This window comes from Littorina saxatilis, linkage group LG10, assembly GCF_037325665.1.
Source record: "Littorina saxatilis isolate snail1 linkage group LG10, US_GU_Lsax_2.0, whole genome shotgun sequence".
Lineage (NCBI taxonomy): Eukaryota > Metazoa > Mollusca > Gastropoda > Littorinimorpha > Littorinidae > Littorina > Littorina saxatilis.
The window spans coordinates 2,543,566-2,559,400 of record NC_090254.1 but is presented as its reverse complement, the minus strand read 5'-3'; the positions used below and the strand labels follow the sequence as shown (position 1 = coordinate 2,559,400).

The 15,835-nt window shown below is 39.6% G+C and overlaps 1 protein-coding gene across 1 annotated transcript in view; it reads left to right on the top strand.

Moving 5' to 3' along the window:
* Positions 1-15,835, top strand: part of LOC138979113 (uncharacterized) — a 103,170-nt gene that overhangs the window by 86,523 nt on the left and 812 nt on the right. The window lies entirely within an intron of this gene.

Genomic DNA, 15,835 nt, shown 5'->3' with positions numbered 1-15,835 from the left:
GCGTCAATCCACGATGACGACCTCGAAGTTTCAAATGGAAGCATGTTAATGTGTAATTGTTACTTTTAGGAGATTTTAGAAAGAAAAAATATGTTTTTGATTTTTGGCTCACGTAAGTGTAGCCTATGCGATCGTAACTTTGTCTGTCTGTGCGTTTGTGCGTGTGTGTGTGCGTGTGTGTGTGTGTGTGTGTGTGTGTGTGCGTGTGTATGTCTGTGGTAGAAACTTTAACATTTCGTCATTTGAAGACGTCACATTATGGCGTAAGAGGGTTAGACGTCACGCGAAGGAATTACTGAAAGTCTCGGTTTTGAGCGGGCCGAGACTAGTTGGAAGGCAAGAGTTATCTTTTTCTTTTCATGTCTTGGCGTCTCAAATCTTATTGGCTCACGTAAGTGTAGCCTATATGCGATCGTAACTTTGTCTGTCTGTGCGATGTTTGTGCGTGTGTGTGTGCGTGTCAGTGTGTGTGTGTGTGTGTGTGTGTGTGTGTGTGTGTGCGTGTGTATGTCTGTGGTAGAAACTTTAACATTTCGTCATTTGAAGACGTCACATTATGGCGTAAGAGGGTTAGACGTCACGCGAAGGAATTACTGAAAGTCTCGGTTTTGAGCGGGCCGAGACTAGTTGGAAGGCAAGAGTTATCTTTTTCTTTTCATGTCTTGGCGTCTCAAATCTTATTAATCAGAAAGCGCATGCACGTAGTCTCGACCAGCGCGTGGTGTGCTTCTTTCTGAGTACTTTACGTCACAAATTGTACTTTACGTACTTGATGATGACGTAAGTTAATTGTATGTGTTCTATTTCGTTGACTGAGCACGGCCGGGACCAGTTGGTGAGCGCTGGGATTTCGAGTTTCATTCGACATGTCAATGCATCGCAGTATGAAATAATGCAGGTAGGAGGTTAGTTCTTGTACTTTGGGTCAACCAAAGTCGATAAATGCATTCTTCACTATGGTATTGAGTCTGATTTCGTCGTCCATCTTGAATCGAAAAGCACTCTTCTTACAAAAAAACCCAACTTCGTTGCGAGCTACGGCGAAGCTTCGCATGTCAAAACTTGAGAAGCGATGTTGGGGTCAAAGTACCACGCCGTAGCTGTGGGATTTTGGTATTAAGACTTTGCGAAGCTTCGTGTAGTGAGTTTGTGTTACTGTTTGTCTATTTCTTACGTGAGCCTTGAAGGCTTCGCCTCTTGGTTTTTTTTACAAAAAGCCAGGGTAATGTATTTTTATTACAGGAAACGCACTGGAAAATTGAACAAGAAAAAATGATCAGATCACAATGGGGTTTTGAATGTATTGTGGCAGGAAATAATACTGCAAGCAGAGGAGTTGCTGTGTTAGGCCTAAAAAAAAATAGGTGTGGTTACGGTAACCCGACCTACCCTATTTTTAGGGGCCGATCCTATAACTTTGTATTACATTTGTCAAAAAAAAAAAAAAAAAAAAAACCGAGTGCAAAAAACGCAATGAAAGCGAAAGCGCCCGTGTCGCACACTTATTTCCCTGTCAAGTAGGTTTAATTTGTACACATTAGAAAAAAAAGTTTAAAAAAAAAAAGTGATTGCCTACCTACCTACCCTATTTATTTTGGCTATGTTACCGTAACCACACCTATTTTTTTTTGGCCTTATTTAAAAATAATTTTGAACATAAACTTCACAATGTTGTGAGAGATCCAGAGAGGCGATATATTTTGATTGATAAAGAAATGTTGAATAAGCGATTTATTTTCGGGAATGTATATGGCCCAAGCAGTGGTGACCACCCAGAGTTTTTTCAAAACCTGATGGATAATATTGTTTCATTTGATAATGACTGTATTGTGATTGGAGGGGACTGGAACATTGCAATTGATCCTAAGATTGATTCTAATCATCCTTCAAAAGTGTACAGAATGAGGAGTAGGAACAAGATGTTAGAAATGATGGAACAGTTGAATCTTGTAGATATTTATACAAGTCTGCACACCGGTTTAAGAAAATATACCTGGCGAAGATTTAATGGTGTACACAGAAGTAGACTGGATTATTTTTTAACATCTGAACAATTGGGATTAATTGTTAATGGTGTTGATATTATGCCTAGTTATAATTCGGATCATTCACCTGTATCTTTATGTTTCAATACTGACATTGTAAAAAAACCACCGACCACTATGGAAGTTTAACAACTCCCTGTTAAAAGATATAACATTTGTTGGATTAGTTAAGCAAGTAATATTAGATTTGAAATACAATAAGCTGTACCTGTTTATGACAGAAATAATATAAATTTGATTGAGGATGAAGATTTGGTGTTGGTGATCAATTTCTTTATTTTTTTATTTGGTGTTTAACGTCGTTTTCAACCGTTCAAGGTTATATCGCGACGGGTTGATGATTAATGATCAATTATTTTTTTAATGTTTTTGCTGGAGATAAGAGGTAAATGTATCTCCTACGCCTCACATAAAAAGAGAGAAAGTGATAGGAAAGAAAGAGAAATCATTGCTGAGATTGTATGTTTGGAGAATCAGGTGAATGAAAGTAATGTGCAGTTGTTAGAACAAAAGAAGCGAGATTTGAGTGAAGTGCGGCAGAAGCGAGTTGATGGTATTATTGTGAGATCACGTGCCAAGTGGATGTTGATGGTGAGAAGAATACCAAATATTTTTGTAACCTGGAAAAAAGGAATTATGTGCAGAAAGCAATGTGTTTTGTACAGACTGAGAACGGGGATGTTATACATGATAGTGACCTTATATGTAATGAGGTCAAGGGTTTTTATGAAGAATTGTATTCCACAAGAGACACAAATTTGGTAAATAAATCGATTGATGAAAACTAAGAACAGTACTTTCCAATGAAGAAAGAGATTGTTTGGAAGGGAAAATTACCATGTCAGAAATGATGGCAGTTATTAAACGGTTCAATAACGACAAAAGCCCTGGTTTAGATGGGTATACAGCTGAGTTTTTTAAGTTTTTTTCTTAAAGATCTTTAAAGATCTCTATTCTTTTCTTTTAAGATCCCTGAATTGTGGCTTTGAAAAGGGAGAGATGTCTATCACCCAGAGACAGGGAGTTATTACCAGTATACCAAAGGATGGAAAGGATAAAAGGTTTTTGAAAAATTGGCGACCCATTACACTGTTGAATGTAGTTTATAAGATTGCTTCATCCTGTATTGCTGAACGGTTAAAGTCTGTGTTACCAAACTTGATCCATGAAGATCAGACAGGCTTTCTTAAAGGAAGGTACATTGGCCAAAACATAAGGTTATTATATGATACTCTAGTTTATGTGAATAAGCATAACATACGTGTCGTCGCGATATAACCTTCGTGGTTGAAAACGACGTTAAACACCAAATAAAGAAAGAATAACATACGTGGCCTCTTAATGTGCATTGACTTTGAACAAGCTTTCAACAGGGTTTCTTGGTCCTTCATTGATAATTGTTTGTGCAAATTCAACTTCGGTGATGACATTAAAAGATAGATTTTCACTTTTTATAATAATATTAGATCATGTGTTTGTGTGAATGGTAAATATTTTAGTTGGTTTGATGTACAAAGATGTACTATACAAGGAGATCCATTGTCACCTTATTTATATTTAATATGTGCCGAATTTCTGTCCATTATGATCCGCAAGAGTACAGAGATAAAAGGTATAAAGGTGGCAGATGATGAAATATTAATATCCCAGTTTGCAGATGATACCGTCCTATTTCTGGATGGTTCAAAACAATATTTGTGTGCATGTATGAACGTTTTGAAGCATTTTGCCTCTATTTGTTTGTTTGTTTGTTTGTTTGTTTATTTGTTGCTTAACGTCCAGCCGACTACGCAGAGCCATATCAGGACGATTTTGCCTCTATAGCCGGTCTGAAAATGAATTATGAGAAAACCACGGCAGTCTGGATAGGCACACATAAAAATTGTAATATTAAATGTATGCCGGAACTTAGGCTCAGTTGGAACCCTGCAACATTTAAAGCTCTTGGCATTGTTTTTTAAGTCAACTTAGATGACATTATACCCCGTAATTATGAACATAAACTGGTAGAAATTGAGAATTTGTTAAGGGTCTGGTCCAGAAGAAATTAAACCCCCTTTGGAAAAATAACAGCTATCAAGAGTTTGGCGCTGTCTAAGTTAACTCATCTGTTTATGAGTTTACCAGACCCAGATAAGTTTTTTTTTTATTTGAATAAGTTATTGTTTTGATTTCTATGGGATGGTAAGAAGGATAAAATAAAGAGAACAGCGTTTGAAGAGGGGGGGGGGCTTAAAATGGTGGATTTGAAATGCTTTTTGTTAGCTCTGAAGATTCCATGGTTACAGCGAGCCCTTTGTAGTGAAGGAAAAGTAACTGAACTTTTACAAGCTCTGTGTCCACTTGTACATAATATTCACAAGAGAGGAGGTAAGTTTGGAAACATATTGATGCAAAGAGTTCAGAATCCTTTCTGGAGAGATGTTTTCAAACATTATAAGCATTTTGCATGTAAATGTGTCCCCATCTCCTTGAGTGATTTTGCCTCAGAGCGTCTGTATTATAATGTACATATTTGCATTGATAAAAAGGTTACTTTTAACAGGAATTGGATGGAAAACGGCATTATTACAGTCGGTCACTTGATGGGAGCTGATGTGGTTTTTTTTGGTCATATAACGATTTTAAATTGAAACATCCAAATTTACAACTGAATTTTGTGTTTTTCGAGGGCGTTATGCGCTCAGTTAAGAATTATCATAACGTTGGATGTAGTTTTAAACAATGTTTTTCATATTGGTGATGATGCTGTATGGAAACAAATGTCTAAAGGTGGAGTAAAACATATATATACCCATCTTGTGAAAAATGATGGCAATTTACAGTGCATGGAAAAATAGTCTAATTTATTGAATTTGTATGTAAATGTTAGAAAGGTGTTTTTGGCAATAAGGCGAACTACACAAGACACATACCTGAGGTGATTCCAATATAGAATACTACATATAATATTTCCCTCTCAACGCCTGTTATTTTTGATGAAAATTTCTGACACATCACTATGTAGCGTTTGTACACAGGAAGAGGAAACCTTAGAACATTTATTTTGGGAGTGCACAAGAGTGAAGCTTTTTTGGTCTGATTTCACAGAATGGTTATGCCTAAATTGCACACCTTGCAGTAATTTGAATTTGTCAAAAGAGCTTGTCATTTTAAGGTATTTAGACAACTTTTTTTTTCTTTTTTTTCTCCTTTTTTGTTGTTGACCTGCAGTTGCATGCAGGATGCTTCAACCCATATTTTTGGCTGATTTCTTTTTTTTTGTGTTCTTTTTTTTTAATTTAGGCGGGGAGCATCCTTCTTCCTTGGTCTTTTTCTTTATAACATAATCAACTTTATATTATACAAAACATAAACTTCTTTCTAATATTTAACTCTAATTCCAATAACCAAATAATATCTGTTTCACTCAATATTATATCATAAATTTGCTAATAAACAAAATCTGTTCATAGTTTCCAAACATTCCTTACCTCTTGACAATGAAAAAAGAAGTGCTCAAGTGTATCCAGTTCATTACAAACTTCACAATTAATCGTTTTACATAAACCCATCTTGTTTAGCAAAATATTGGTTGGCTAAATTCTGTTTAAAATGTTCCATTAAAGCCGACGCAGTCGTTCTTCTTTTGTACAATTTTACAACAGCTAACAGCCAGTGTCTTGATTCCACAACAACATTATGCTTTCTTTGCCAAAAAGGACAGGCGCTCGGAGTTTGTACATCGAAATTAACCAATACAGTTTTTATTTTCCTTGGTGTAATATTACCAATATTACGAGTCAAACCGTGCAACAAAACATACCGGTATGGCAATGCGTTAATCAGTTTTGTTTTGAATGCTGTACATAATGCATTATGATCCCCGCAGTGGGGCACTGCGGTTATGAAATTAAAGGCCCCTCCTGTTTTTGGAACCGCAGGAGCTTTCTAGTTTGCTGTTAGGTAGATTTTTGGTTCCTCTTTCCTGTCATGCTCTCTTTTTCTTCATGAATTCTTTTCTTTTTTCTGCCTTCTTGCTCATTCACCTGTATTTTTTCCAAAAATCTCTTCTCTTGCCGCTTGTCTCGCGATTCATGTATAGTTTAATCTGTTAGTGTTCTGATGTAAGTCCAGCAGTAGATAGGTTAAGCCTATTTTAACATACTGGAAACTGGTAATCTTCCAGTAGGTATTAATTTAGTTTTACTAAAGCCTGCTGGGACACAAGTAATGGGTTAGTGCATTTGTAAACAGGAATCGCTTGACAAGTGGCCCCCTTCATCCCCCCCTTCCTCGTCCTGATATGGCTCTGCGTAGTCGGCTGGACGTTAAGCAACAAATAAACAAACAAAAATGCATTATGATCAAAACAGTCTGGCTGGCTTATAACTAACCTTTTGACATAATTCTTCAAATGAAATCATGTCACCGATTTTATTCATGACATCCTTTACATAATAAATATGACATTTAATACACTCTTTGGAAAAGAGGCATTTATGTTTATATTGTATATTCATGTTGTTCCATATACATTGATTCATCAATGGAACAGGTGTGGCATCATACTTTTCACACAACATGTGTTTATTGTCTAGCCAGGTTAAACAATACTTTTCTCCAAATGACCGATCTGCAGTTACTCCCGCAGTGGGGTACTGCGGTTATGAAATTAAAGGCCCCTCCTGTTTTTGGAACCGCAGGAGCTTTCTAGTTTGCTGTTAGGTAGATTTTTGGTTCCTCTTTCCTGTCATGCTCTCTTTTTCTTCATGAATTCTTTTCTTTTTTCTGCCTTCTTGCTCATTCACCTGTATTTTTTCCAAAAATCTCTTCTCTTGCCGCTTGTCTCGCGATTCATGTATAGTTTAATCTGTTAGTGTTCTGATGTAAGTCCAGCAGTAGATAGGTTAAGCCTATTTTAACATACTGGAAACTGGTAATCTTCCAGTAGGTATTAATTTAGTTTTACTAAAGCCTGCTGGGACACAAGTAATGGGTTAGTGCATTTGTAAACAGGAATCGCTTGACAAGTGGCCCCCTTCATCCCCCCCTTCCTCGTCCTGATATGGCTCTGCGTAGTCGGCTGGACGTTAAGCAACAAATAAACAAACAAAATCTGCAGTTACCAACGCCAACCAGCGTCTTGGAGGATGCATTAGAGTCAAAACAGGACAAACCATTACCCAAACTTGAAAAAACATATCTAGGAATGACAGACCAGTAATTTTCTGTCGAGTTCTGCAGACCAATAGCCCACGACATCATAAATGAGTTGTGCATACCACAACATTTATCATATTTAATCCACCATTATCTTTTAATATACACATAATTGTTTGTTTTACTTTTTCAAACGCCCGTGTACTTGAATATTTTTTCTTCCAAATAAACCTAAACAACATGGAATTCATTTGATGTAAATCATCATAAGGTATTGCCAGTGATTGAAAAATATAGACAAACTGAGAAATCAAAAATGTTTTTACAATACAAATGTTATCTTGCAAACTTACGTTTCTTTTTGACCAATTGGTAATTAATTGTTGCATCCGTTGTATTCTTTGTATCCAATTTTTCTCAATTGATGAAGCAGGCGTACTGTTAGAAAATACAATTCCAACGATTTTCACCTTTCGTTTTCACTTTAAACCATAATACTCCTCCAAACAATACTTCTTTGAACCAATCCACATTGCTTCAGTCTTATTAACATTCAATTCTAAATTAGAAAAACTGTTAAACATATTTAAAACATCTAATGCTTTTATCATATCCTCTTTATCACGTGTAGAAAAAGGGTTACATCATCTGCGTATAAGAGCAGTTTCAGAACAGTTATTGGTGACGCCTCACCATGTGACATAGGCAGATAAATACCTTTAATATCATCTTCAGATCGGATCTTGATCACCAGAAGTTCAAGGGCGATAATGAAAGCTATTGGACGCCCTTGTCGAACGCCTGTTTTGACAGGGAACTGCTCTGATATCCATCCAGTATAATTTGTGCAACTCTGACTGTTGTTCATGAGAACAGACACCCATCTCTTATAATGGTCTCCCAAACCACATTTATTAAATGCAAACAAAATAAAATCCTTGGATATGTTGTCAAAAGCACAACGGAAGTCGATTGCCAGTAAAACTCCAGGTTTATCAAATGTATTCAAAATGTCTATGGTATCATCAATGAGTCTTACCATTGTACTACTTTTTCTACCCTTCATAAAACCAACTTGCTTTTCATGGACAATGTCACAAATTACAGAAGAAAGTCGTTTCGCTAAGCACTTCGCAAGGATTTTATAATCAGTATTAGTTAAAGAAATTGGTCTCCAATTCCCGAGATCATCTCTGGGTAATTCTTTACCTTTATGAATTAAAGTCAGGACTGCTTGTTTTTGAGTGGTAGATAGTTCACCTTCCCCAAAGGAAGTTATAAACGAGGCGTGAACACCACTCCCAATCTTGGACCAAAACACTTTATAAAAACTTGTCGTTAGGCCATCCATACCCGGGGCAGAATCGTTATTTCATCATTTAAGGGCAGCAGTTAATTCTTCTTTTATAATATCAGTTTCCAATTCCGATTATTGGTCACAGGAGAGGGATTGTATATCCAGACCATGTATAAAATCTGTAACATTCGTTTCGTTAAATTCGGAATGTTTTCATACGAGTTCTTAAAAACCGTACCTGTTCTTTTATTATTTCTTTCTGTGTATCAAGCACTCTGCTATCTTCTGTTTTCAATTGATCAATAATTTTCATATTGGCTCTACTCTTTTCTAAATTGAAAAATATTTCGTGTTCTTTTCACCTTCTATATATATATACGACTTGTGTCTGTGTGTCTGTGTGTGTGTCTGTGTATCTGTGTATTCGCCATGCACGGCCAAAGTTCTCGATGGATCTGCTTCAAATTTGGTGGTCTTATTCAGAGAGACCCCGGACACAACCTCATCGATGAGATATTTCAACACGTGCTCTCAGCGCGCAGCGCTCAACCGATTTTGGTTCCACCTCAGCTACCCGGGCCCCCATACCGACACACCAAAGCCGCTACACCACATCACAACGCCAAAGTTCTCGCTGGATCTTTTTCAAATTTGGACACCGTATTCAGCTACACCCCGGACACAATATCATCGATGAGATATTTCAACACGTGCTCTCAGCGCGCAGCGCTGAACTGATTTTGGTTTTTGTGTTCATTTGACCATTATAAGTAACTCTTCCTTATCTTCTCCAGTGTTTGGCGTTTATCTCCCTTCCTTCGTGTGGCTTTCCCGTTTGTAAGTTACCATTACTATTTTTAGAATGTCACTGCGCTGTCCACTGCGCTGTCCACAACGCTTCCCTTGCACCCGTAAGTTGTTCTTACTGTCAAAGTGAAAAGGTCGAATCAATTTATAGCCACGCGAAAAATACACTCTCACCTATCTCTATATATTTATAGATACAGATACGCATATATATATGTCGTGCCGAATTCACGTAATTGCCGACTTCGCGGAATCGGCAACATTTTTGCCCATTTCGCGTAATCGGCAAAACGCTGCCCATTACGCGAAATCGGCAGCGTTTTGCCGAAAACGCGTAAAGGCTTCTAAAATTTGCCCATTTTGAGAAATCAGCAGCCACTTTTTGGTTTTAAAGTTCTCAAATGCCTGAGATATCATCACACTTAGACAACTAGATACTCGAATGGATAGATATTGCAATAATCGATAAGTTATGGCAAGTTATTGCAAAAAATGTAGTTTTCGTGCATTTCCGGAGTCATGCTCGACACAGACTAACATAGACCATACAAAACATAGTAGGGAGGTAAAACAATGTTAATGCAATGTTCTGGTGACACAAAAAGTAACAGACTGGCTGTCGCTTTTGCGAAATGGGCAAATTTTAGAGGCCTTTCTGCATTTTCGGCAAAACGCTGCCGATTTCACGTAATGGGAAGCGTTTTGCCGATTACGCGAAATGGGCAAAAATGTTGCCGATTCCGCGAATTCGGCAATTCCGTGAATTCGGCACGACATATATACGGCTTCTCTGTGTGTGTGTGTGTGTGTGTGGGCAAAAACTTGTGTATTGTACAGTTCTGTTTGTGATGTGGTCTAGCGGCTTTTGTCTGTCTGTATGTTCTGGCATTTGAGAAGCCACAGCAGATAATATAGGGCTAAGAAATAAGCTCTAAAATTCTCAATCCCGTTTGACAGGACTTCGCCTTCAAAGGTGATTGTGGTGAACCGCCACGCTGTCTGTCTCTGTCTCGCGATTCACCCCAAATTCCCGTTTCTAAGTTACTATTTTTAGAATGTCACTGCGCTGTCCAGAACGCTTCCCTTGCACCCGTAAGTTGTTCTTACTGTCAAAGTGAAAAGGTCGAATCAATTTATAGCCACGCGAAAAATACACTCTCACCTATCTCTATATATTTATAGATATAGATATACATATATATATATATACGGCTTCTCTCTGTGTGTGTGTGTGGGCAAAAACCTGTGGATTGTAGAGTTCTGTTTGTGATGGGGTTTAGCGGCTTTTGTCTGTCTGTATGTTCTGGCATTTGAGAAGCCACAACAGATAATATAGGGCTAAGAAATAAGCTCTAATGTATCGATTGGAGATTGGATTTCCCTTCTTTGAGTCATGTGACGTCAGAGGCCGACAAAACTTTATAATTTGGCTTTTCAGGTTGACCGAAACTTCAAAGGAACTCAAAAAAAAAAAAAACGTCATGTGTTTGATTGCATGTGTGTGTGCTGTTCAATGTCAAAACAACAACAAAGTGAGTACATGACGTGTGTTTTGTAGTTCCTTTGAAGTTTCGGTCAACCTGAAACGCCCAAATATGAAGCTTATGAGTTTGATTGCATACATGTGGATTGCATACATGTGTGTGTGTGTGCTCGTTCAATCGTCAAAACAACAACAAAGTCATAAGTACCTGAAAGGAATTCGATCGATACATAAATGTTATTTGCGTGTTTGACCAAAATATGACATTTTACACAGATCTCGACAGTCATTGTTCACCTCGACCGCTAGCGCGGTCTCGGAGAACAATGACTGTCTCGATCTGTGCAAAATGTCATATTTTGGTCAAACACGCAAATAACGTATAAAATTCTCAATCCCGTTTGACAGGACCTCGCCTGCAAAAGTGATTGTGATGAACCGCCACGCTGTCTGTCTCTGTCTCGCGATTCACCCCGGCGAAGCCGGGTATTCCTCTAGTCTTCTATAAACTTAATACGGGAACGGACTTGAGCACTCTGGGCTTCTTCCAGTGAAAATCTTTTCCAATTTTGTTTTAATATTTTCTCGTTTTGTCAAAAGGTTAATATCCTGTACATCATTGGCTAATGAAATATTAATTTCATCCAACTCCCTCTGAAGAGTAATTGAAGATTATTTTGTTTTCGCTTTCTTCCTGCTGCAAAGGCTATACAAAAATCACGCATTCGAACTTTCAACAATTCCCATTTTAACTGGTCGCACATAAACTGATTTTCTAATAAAAATGTATCAATCAAATCATTCATTAAATCAACAATAAGTTTATATCGTAATAACTGGTTATTGAATTTCCAATAAGAGGGACCACGTGTAATATTCACGAACTGAATTTTCATTTCAACCAAGCGATGATCTGTGTGGGGTACTGAAATAATTTCACAAAACAATGTTTTATCAATTATTTAGACAACTTTCACACGGATGCAGTTTTTGATTTGTTTATTCTTCTTGCCAAACAAAGTATATTTGGAGCCAAATTAAATAAGACAGTCCCAACACTAAATGTTTTTGTGAAAACAAAGGTGTTTGATCGAAAAGTATAATGCTAGTGTAAAAAATTAGTATGGTAAATTTGCAAAGGATTAGTGTTTATATTGACACTTTTTTCATTGATGCCATAGGATAATTGTTCTGATTGGTTTCGTTTGAACATTTTTGAATGTCATACGCCTTGTTCCATTTATTCATAACACACATTATACAGTACTTTTACGCCTATAATTAAACTCCAGGTATACTTGGAGGCTAAAGTGTGCCTAACGTCCCCACCTACCCCCCCCCCTCCCCTACCCCCAACCCCCATGTCCCCTGTCCTTTCAACCACCCACCCTATTGTCTATGTATGTGCGGGTGTATGCGCTAAGACAATGATATCTTATGCTGGTAAATTCTGTGTAAGCTGTATTAAAAAAGAGGAAAAAAAAGAAGAAGAAAAGCAGAAGTCACGCTGTGCTTGCTTTGTGTATCTATATGAAAATAAAGCAGAAGTCACGCTGAGCTGGCTTTGTGTATCTATATGAAAATAAAGCAGAAGTCACGCTGTGCTTGCTTTGTGTATCTATATGAAATAACTAGAATGAATACCCGCTTCGCCGGGTAGCCGGCTTCGCCGGGAAGAAGTACTTAGAGCCGTACGCCGGCTTCGCCGGGTCCGAACAATGGACCCGCCAAGCTTAGGTCCCTCCCAGATTCGTGGAATGGGAACAGCACGAAAATGATTCAGTGGCCATAATGCCACTCCTGACCATATCGAGTCCCATCCTTGTCGACGAATGTAACCGTGTTAATCACCTTTGGAGGTGAACTCCACTCAAACAGGATTGAGCAATTTAGAGCTTATCTGTAAGCCCTTTTAAACTGTTATGGCTTCTCAAAGGAAGGCCAGTACATACAAATACACAAAAGCCGCCAGACCACATCACAAACAGAACTGAACAATCCCCAGGTGTTGCTCACATAGACACACACACACACACACACACACACACAAACACAGAGAAGCCGTATCTATAGAGAGATAGATGACAGTGTATTTTTCGCGTGGCTATAAATTGATTCGACCTTTGCACTTTTACAGTGAGGATAATTTACGGGTCCAATTTACGTTCTGGACACTGCGGTGACCTTCTAAAAATAGTAACAGAACGCCGGGAATATCCGAAGATGCCCCACTCATACTATAGTGCACCATACGAAGGAAGGGAGGTAAACGCTGAAAACCTGGAGAAGATGAGAAGATAAGGAAGAGTTACTTATAATGGTGAAATGAACACAAAAACCAAAATCGGTTCAGCGCTGCGCGCTGAGAGCACGTGTTGAAATATCTCATCGATGATATTGTGTCCGGGGTGTAGCTGAATACGGTGTCCAAATTTGAAAAAGATCCACCGAGAACTTTGGCTTTGGTGTGTCGGTATGGGGGCCCGGGTAGCTGAGGTGGAACCAAAATCGGTTCAGCGCGCACAAAATCGGTTCAGCGCTGCGCGCTGAGAGCACGTGTTGAAATATCGACCAGGTTGTGTCCTGTCCCGGGTCTACCTGAATATGCCCACCAAATTTGAAGCAGATCCATCGAGAGCTTTGGCCGTGCATCGCGAACTCACACACAGACACACACACAGACACACAGACACAAGTCGTATATATATGTCGTGCCGAATTCACGTAATTGCCGATTACGCGTAATGGGCAACATTTTTGCCCATTTCGCGTAATCGGCAAAACGCTGCCCAATACGTGAAATCGGCAGCGTTTTGCCGAAATCGCGTAAACGCCTCTAAAACTTGCCTATTTCGCGAATTCAGCAGCCGATTACGCGGAATCGGCAGCCGATTACGCGTAATAGGCAAGTTGCCCATTACGCGAAATCGGCAATAGTGAGTTTAGTGTGTATGTTTGTGTGTGTGTGTGTGTGTGTGTGTGTGTGTGTGTGTGTGTGTGTGTGTGTGTGTGTGTGTGTGTGTGTGTGTGTGTGTGTGTGTGTGTGTGTGTGTTGTCGTCGATACTGACCATGACTGTGATAATATACTTTTTAGCACGCACGCACACACACTCACAAACACACAAACACACACACACACACACACACACGCACGTACGCACACACACACACTTAACTTGCTATTGCCGATTTCGCGTAATGGGCAACTTGCCCACTACGCGTAATCGGCTGCCCATTCCGCGTAATCGGCTGCCGAATTCGCGAAATAGGCAAGTTTTTAGAGGCGTTTACGCGATTTCGGCAAAACGCTGCCGATTTCACGTATTGGGCAGCGTTTTGCCGATTACGCGAAATGGGCAAAAATGTAAATTATTCAGACATGGGACTGGTCCGATTTTTATCGGAATTCCAATATTTTCCTTAGCTCACAGACCATTCTTGAGATCGATGCAAATTCGTTGAGAAAAAAGGGGGGAGGGGGGTGGTGGTATGAACCGTTCAGCTGAAGCTGTCTGCGTCTGAAGTCAGTGCATTCGCACCCCAGCACTCGCGTGAACCCATAGGTGGTGGTATGAACCGTTCAGCTGAATCTGTCTGCGTCTGAAGTCAGTGCATTCGCACCCCAGCACTCGCGTGAACCCATAGCAGTCTCATGGGTCGCGTTTGATTGGCTGTCGATCTCCGACGATTATCGCCGGGGCTTAATTATTCACCGATGGCGGTTTGTGGGTTGTTTTGATTGGCTGCCGATCTCCAAACGCCAAAGGTGAAAAAGGTAGCATCATGGCGTCTGGATTCCGTATTGTTTTGTCGGCTGTGGAAGCTCTTACGATCGACGACCAAAGTGTGAAAAACAAGTGGAAAGCCAACTGGCTGTCAGAAGAAGTGACTGTCACTATCAACAAGAAAGAAAGGCGCCAGCTCATTGGCGACAGTATCGCCAAGATATCCATTCCCGGTCAGGCCGTGTGCACGTGGTGCGACAACGGCCACTGCGTGGTGAAATACGGACTTGGTGTACGCATCTATGCATGGGGCAAGCTAGGAAAAGATAACTCTCGCTGCAAACCACGCCCACTCAAAAATCCGGTCGGCGATTTGGCTCCGGACCCCAGGGTCAGGTTACGGCAAAGTACGTCGTTTTGAGTGGTTGGTTGTAGACGATACTGACCGGTACCACTAGCTGATACATAGGGCTAGAGGTGCATCGACATTTTTTTCGCCAGGTCGCGAGAATTCTATAAAATAAATGCAAGCGAACTTTTGTCATTTTTTTGGCTCACGTAAGTGTAGCCTATGCGATCGTAACTTTGTCTGTCTGTGCGTGCGTGCGTGTGTGTGTAAATATGCGCCAAAATGGCTGCAATCTACTGGCCGTATAAAATTTCATCTCACACGGCATCACTGCAGAGCGCCTAGAACTGTACCCACGGAATATGCGCGATATAAGCCTCATTGATTGATTGATTGATTGTGTGTGTGTGTGCGTGTGTTTGTGCGTGTGTATGTCTGTGGTAGAAACTCTAACATTTGAAGACGTCACATTACATTGACGTCACATTATGACGTAAGAGGGTTAAACGTCACGCGAAGGAAGTACTGAAAGTCTCGGTCATTATTATTTTGAGCGGGCCGAGACTCAGTTGGCAGTCGTGTCCCTGTAATATAGGCTACATGCAGACAGACAGATCTAGATCTAGTGTCTCGTTTTCTTGCACAGTTTCACCTATGCTCTTTCTGTGTGTGTGTGTGTGTGTGTGTGTGTGTGTGTGTGTGTGTGTGTGTGTGTGTGTGTGTGTGTGTGTGTGTGTGTATGTGTGACGGAGTGATTGAGTTTGTGTTACTGTTTGTCGATTTCTTACGTGAGCCTTGATGGCTTCGCCTCTTGTTCTTTTTGCGATAGGGCGAGTGCACCACCGAAATTAGTTGATGAGAACGTAGTCGGGTGTTTCATCTTTCATTAGCAACTGAAAAAATAAGGGGAAAGTTTTGTGTGTGTGTGTGTGTGTGTGTGATTGTTATAAATCACACTTTTGTTTAAAATGCTAAAACATATTATT